This window comes from Mus pahari, chromosome 7, assembly GCF_900095145.1.
Source record: "Mus pahari chromosome 7, PAHARI_EIJ_v1.1, whole genome shotgun sequence".
NCBI lineage: Eukaryota > Metazoa > Chordata > Mammalia > Rodentia > Muridae > Mus > Mus pahari.
The window spans coordinates 5446821-5453962 of record NC_034596.1 but is presented as its reverse complement, the minus strand read 5'-3'; positions in this window follow the sequence as shown (position 1 = coordinate 5453962).

Genomic DNA, 7142 nt, shown 5'->3' with positions numbered 1-7142 from the left:
AGGAGCTAGAGAAATAACCCAAGGAACTGAAGGGGTCTGCAACCCTATAGGTGGAACAACAATATGAACTAATCAGTATCCCCAGAGCTCGTGTCTCTAGCTGCATATATAGCAGAAGATGGCCTAGTCAGCCATTGTTGGGAAGAGAGGCCCCTTGGTCTTGCAAACTTTATATGCCCCATACAGGGGAGTGCTACGGCCTAGAAATGGGAGTGGGTGGACAGGGGAGCAGGGTGGGGGGAGGGTATAGGGGACATTCGGGATAGCATGTGAAATGTAAATGAAGAAAATATCTAATAAAATACTTTTGAAAATATGACATTTACTGTAACAACAACCAAGAAAAAAAACAAAAAAAAACAAAAAAAAAAAAACAGACCTTGGTGTTTAGGTATCAGCATTTCTGGCTGCTAGGGCTTACTAATTCCCTAGAACTCATTCAGTCTCTGCAGCAAATTCTGCTGTTGTCTCTGTTATCACCCATCTCTGATGTTGCCCTCACTACTGCTACCTGCTCTTTATGTTATCAATTCAGTCCACAATAGCCCTTAGACTAATCACAAGCAAGTAATAGAAGATATTTAAAAGAATTCTTAAACCTTGTCAGCAAAAAGTGTCTAATGTTGAGCTCAGTGATATACCACCATAAAGTAGCACATCAATGTTTGCTGGATGGAATAGTTTGGTTATATATCCATGATGGGTTATTTGACATGACTATAGTGAGAATCAAACCAATCATAGCACAATTTCCAGTTCTACCAATTACAAGCCTTATATAAGAGCCAATACTGATCTTGCACTGCACCAAAACCACTGCTTCTGCTAAGTTACCATGAAAGCACCACCTTTCTGGCTCCAAGGCATCTATGAGTAAAGATGTAGGCTGAGCAATGTGATCTGGAATTCATGAAGGCTTGTCCTCGAGTGATGTCTTCCAAGAGTGGGTCAAGGTATAGAGAGCAGTTGTTACTGGAGCAAGGCCTCTTGCAAAAGAATCAGTAGTGACCCCTTCAGATGCTGGAGTAACCTCAGGGTGAAAACAAAATTTCCGAAGCAGTCAGACTCTTATAAGAACACTCTGATCTATTGATCATGGAGAGGTTATACACTGACCTATAGGAGGGTCTGTCCACTGCCATTCAAAATCCTGAATGGTCAACTCACAGCAAAATGCATTGCCAGAAACCTACAGCTAAGACTGAAGAAACTTCATCACAAACATCCACAAGAACAAATTCCACAATTCAGTATTTGACAATGCTTCACCCAATGAAAAGTATATCCCTCTGATATGGCTCAAAACTAGATCCAGACAATATCCCTTGTGCAAGGCTTTGGTTCAGGCCTCAGTTAATAGAGTGTTTCACAGTCTCTGTGGCCTCTTCCAAGTGACTGATTCTCTTTGTGCTTCAATTTCTAATATTAGCATTTTTCTTTCACTATTTTTTTAAAATTATTTTTTTTTCATTTTTTTAATACTCCAAATTTTATTCCCTTCCCAGACTACCCTCTGATTATTCCATATCCTATATCATTTCCTAACATCCCTGTCTCCATGAGGATGTCCCCACGCCCACCTCCAACCCCACCAGACCTCAAAATTTCCTGGGGCCTCCAGTCCCTTGAGGGTTAGGTGCATCTTCTCTGACTGAACCCAGACATAGTGGTCCTCTGCTGTATATTTATTGGGGGCCTCATATCAGCTGGTGTATGCTGCCTGGTTGGTGATCAAGTATCCAAGAGATCTTGGGGGTCCAGGTTAATTGAGACTGCTGGTCCTCCTACAGGGTCACCCCTCCTCAGCTTCTTCCAGTTTTTCCCTAATTCAACAGGGGCCAGCATGTTCTGTCCATTCGTTGGGTGCAAATATCTGCATCTGACTCTTTCAGCTGCTTGTTGTGTCTTCTGGAGGGCAGTCATGCTAGGTCCCTTTTTTATGAGCTCTCCATAGCCTCATTGATAATTTCAGACCTTGGGACCTCCCCTTGAGCTGAATCCCACTTTGGGCATGTCACTGGACCTTCCTTTCCTCAGGCTCCTCTCCATTTCCATCCCTGTAGTTCTTTCAGACAGTAACAATTATGGGTCAGAGTTTTGACTGTGGGATGGCAACCCCCTCCCTCAATTGATGCCCTATTTTTCTGTAGGTGATCTCTACAAGTTGCCTTTCCCTAATGTAGGGGATTTCATCTAGACTCCCTCCCTTTGAGTCCTGAGGGTCTTTCCCCTCCCAGGTCCCTGGTACATTCTGGAGGGGTTCCCCCCCACAAACCTCCTACCTCCTGAGGTTGACTGTTTCCACTGTTTCTGCTGGCCCTCAGGGCTTCCGTCATTTCCCCCCACCCAATACCAGATCATGTTCCCCTCCCAGGTCCCTCCTTTTCTCCTCATTGTGGCTGCTTTCTTCTCCCTCTTAAGTGGGACTGAGGTGTCCTCACTTGGGCCCTTCAGCTGGTTGGCCTTTTTGAGTTCTGTGGACTGTATTATTGGACAAAACAGTAGGGTATAAACTGTTTGGGTCAATATATCTTATATCCCACGTTACTGTGAACAGCTATATTATCAAGGGTAAATTTGCCTTCTTTAAAATGTTCTGAACTCTGAGACCAGTGAAGCAAAGGGATGGGCCAAATGGTTGACATGTATTTTGTTTAAAATAGGACATGTTCCCCATGCTATACTTTTTAATATTCAATGACTCCTAGTATAGGACCAGTTACTTAGAGAGCTAGTCTACTTCATTTTTTTTTTTTTGTCTTCAGAAGTCATATATTCTTCATTGGGAAAAATATAAAGCTATTTTTTAAATAACCTTATGAATATGACCATGTTCATCATTTTGATCAACAGCTGCCTTTATCAATGTGTTATGCAGGAGACAAACACTGAGTTTCTACCTAGGGTTCATTTGGAGAGTCATAGACCCAAGCACTGGGTATTCTCAGTCACCTATTCCTACAACACTTCTTCCCACCTGTATACATGCATATACATACAAAAGAGTACCCACTTCATAATTTGCTGCCATTATTGACTTATTCCCAAAAGAATGCCCTTTCTTCATCCCCTCTAGGACTTTACCTGAGAACCATATGTAACACTTCCACTCCTTTTTGATTAAAAAAAAAAAATCTGATTTTAGAGGAGAGAATCTGCCTGTCTCCTACAGAAATCAGAGGGCTGGTTTCAAAGAGCAGAACAGTGATTTTTATGTCATAATTAATTCATCAATGCAATAAAACTTGTCATTTTAACTTGTTTCTGAGATTCCAATCAAAGCCTAATTAGCATAAACATTTCAACATGCCTCCTATATTAGCAGCAGGCATCAGGAAATGAAGGCTTCCTGCACGGAGGGGCAAAGAGGGAGAAAAGGTCAGATTTTTAGCCAAATGGATATGATTTTTGTGAAGAACTAACATCCAAGAAAATGTTATGATTTTGTAAATATTAACAGCTATCCTTTGTGTGCTTGAAGAATTAGCAAATTAGAAGTTTTAATCTATTAAAGTAGAAGTCTATTTAGTAGCCAGTCTTATTCACAGAAGTGGTGAGTTTCCTTGAAGAATGAAATTGCTATATTGGAATGCCCTTGTACACTACACTAAGACACTTGGACAAGCTTTATAATCTCAGTAAGAACATTTCGTTGAATATAGATAATAGAAAGATGGTTTCTCTGTCAGAGGAATTTTCTCAAAGTCCGTTGGCTAGCATGTAGCATGATCTGAGGAAGGTTGCAGGGTCCACTTAAAGTGCATTATGCCACACCTATTTGATATGCTACGAGTCCATCTTGGGTTATTCACGTTTGCTCACTTGAGATGTTTTAGATAACACACAATTTGTTTAATATAGAATTACATGAATATTAAATAAATTTGACAGCTGGGGAGAAAAGGAAAGAAAAGGAAAGTAATATTCACTCAGAGAATCCAGAAAAATAATTGCCCCATCTCTCCCTGGGTACTAGACAGATGTTAAGCAACTTAAAACACTATTAAAGTCTGTGAAAATTTCTATTATTGTTAATAATAATTTTTAAAATTCCTTTATTATAAACACTCCTTCTGGTGTTCATTTTCCCATAAATAAGCAAATATGTTGAGGGATGGGGCAATTCTACTCCCTAATTATCAACTTTGAACTCTCCCTTATGGCCCTAGCTGCCTTAGCAAATGGGACCATTAGTCATGCAGCCAGGAGGACTTTACTCATGCCAACACTGAAGGCTTTGAGCACCCCACAGATGACTTTGAGAAATTTACACAGTGGTCTCAGGTAGTGATATTGTCTCCTGAAGGCACAGTCTCACCCAGGTTTTGCAGATTTTGTGTGTACGTGTGTGTGTGTGTGTGTGTGTGTGTGTGCACATGCACACACGTTATCACAAAGCCCTGGAACTCTTTGTAACTAGGCCAGTGGCTCAGAAGAGAGACTTCTTTACCTATTGCTGAAGATACAAGGGTGTGGTTGGTGCCAACACAATCTCCTTTTGCATGTGAGATATACTATGATTGAACTAAGCACCAATTCAATGGCTAGTTAAGGAGGATGCTCAGGTTCCTTAGTCAAGAAGTTAGGGGGCATCTCGGTACTTTGTTCCCTGGCTTAGTGCAAATCTTCTCACCAGTGGTATTGTCTTGTCCCTTTTAATAGTGTGCTCTTAAGTCATAAGACCCAAAGGGCAGCAGCAATAAATACAGAAGACTATCAGTGGCAGTGATGACTGAGTGTTCAGTCACCCAAGTTGAGAAAACAATTGCAAGGCCCTTGGAAGCTGAAGAAGTCGCTTCTATACAGTTCAAGAGCAGTCACGCAAAAACAAAGGCTGTAGAATCAGAGAGCTGTAAGAGCATATGGACTAGAAGAGTGTAGATTGCAGAAGGTGAAGAAGGGTAAAGGGTAGGTAAGAGCCAGAGAGCAGAAGTCACAGGGCATGGTCAGCAACTACTTTCACAGCATGAACTCTTCAATGTTATGAGTTTTACACACTCTAGGTCAGGTACCCTTATAATGATGGGCGTTAATGGCTAGTGAATCCACCTTCCCATGTCATCACCGGAACTGTTACATTGAGAGCTGGTAAGGGCTGAATAACTATGAAATCTAGCCTGGAAACTGTACTGACAGCCACAACCAAGGACAAGTATTTACACATTCTTATGCTCCTAGCTTTAGCATCTAGGTAAGGGGCCACTAGCAATACCCAAAGCCTGTGTAGGAACTGTAACACTGGAGGACATCCCTTGTAGCTTCTCCCCCGACCTGTGTAACACCACCATCCACTATATCAAGCACTGAGCCCCAGAATACCATCACTGGAAGAGTTCCTCCTTGCCTACCCAACTCATGTCTGGAAAGATAAAACATCTGCCCAGCGTCTGATTGTTAGCATAATGACAAAGGGTAGGGGGGATGTATTTGTGCCTGGAAGATTTCAGGGTACTGAAATTGCAAACACCACATCCTAAAATGCCAAAATAGCCTGACAGCTAGCAGGTATCAGGAAATGATGTTCTCTGACATCAACAGCTGTCCCTGCTCTGTCTTCAAAATAACCCCAAAGTTATGTCACGATTGTCTTCCAGCTTTGCCCTCCTATTGTCCCTATGGTGCGAGGACTTCTGTCCTTTCTTTAGCTCCTTGGAATGTTCATTTCTTTAGTGACTTCAGGATAAAAACTCAAAGAATACATTCGTCCCTCATTTCTCATCTCCTCCACCTGGGTTTGGCTACCAATTTCACAGTTTTTCCTCTGAGCAATGACAGATTACCTCAGTTTCATTTACTAAGTTTGATGCCCTCAATTGCTGCCCGTTTCATATCTATGACCATGTGGAATTGTCTATTTTTATTTGAAATTTTTGGAAATACAGAAGAGATGCTTCAGCCTTCTCTTTCAAATAGTTGTTACGACAGGTTTATGGATGGCTACTTAGTTTCTCCCTGACCTCTGTAAGAGGTCCCTCCAGCTCTAACCCAGTTTCTGCTAAATTCTGTATTCCCGGTTCTGGGACAGCAGCAGACAGTTGTATCTTGTTCCACAATCCATAATTCTCAGCTTCAAAGTTCACTGCCAAATAAGATCTAACATTGTTGGATAACCTTTTGTACCATCCCTTCAGCAGCAATTAAGTCCTGCTTATTCCACAATGCCTAGAGAAAAGCTCGGCCCTCTGCTTCTTTTTTTTTTTTTTTTTTTTTTCAGGGGCAAAGACAGCAAAGCAAACCAGAATACAAATACAAAAGTAGTGTCAAGAGAATCTGAGGCTTCCTCCTCATTAACCGGCCTGGTCAACAGAGTCAGGAGACAAAAGGCAGGCCCTGGGTTTGAGGGGAGGACGTTGACATGCTGACGGAAGGGGCAGAGGCTTTTGGCAAAGCTTCTGCCAGAGCAGAGCTGAGAGCCAGATGTCAGTCTCTCAGCAGCAGAGCTATAAATCCTCTAAATACTATTCAGGCCTGACTAGTGAGATAATGACAACCAGAAGCCCTGTATAAAGTCTGGTTGTGATAAATGATTGGTGGATGGGTTTTATTCTAGTTTAGGAACAGACAGAACCCAGAGAGCGATTGGTGCATGCCAGAAAATAAGTGCCACATCGGTCGCATCTGCTCTAGAAGTGAGCAATGATACCTTACCTTTACTGCATTCCTCGTTCTATGGGAACAGAAGATTGAAAGACTCCAAGAGGCTTCCGCTTCATTTGTGAAGAGTGTTGCTGAGTTTTGAACCTGCAACATTTTATATCAGAACCCTTGCTCACCATACCACATTTCTCCTGTGCTTACCCAAGGATCCACCCTTCCTGCCATCACCTGTGTTGAACACATGCTCTCATAGGAGCCACCACTTGTTCACCAGAACATTCGATAAGGACTGTCTCCCTCAAGCTCCTTTAGCTTGGTGAACACCATTATCATTCCCAGGTCTCATCATGGCTCAACTCTGTATCTACCACAGAAAGGACTTCCAAAGCAATGAAAGACACAGACATTGCCCCTTCCCCCTCCTTGCCAAATTCGAATAGAGCTGCGGTAGCAAAGTTTGTTTCACTTCCTTTTATAAAGCAACACAAATGATTGCAGATTCTTGGGACTGTGTCCAGGAATTGGAAGGAAGTTTGGATCCTTAT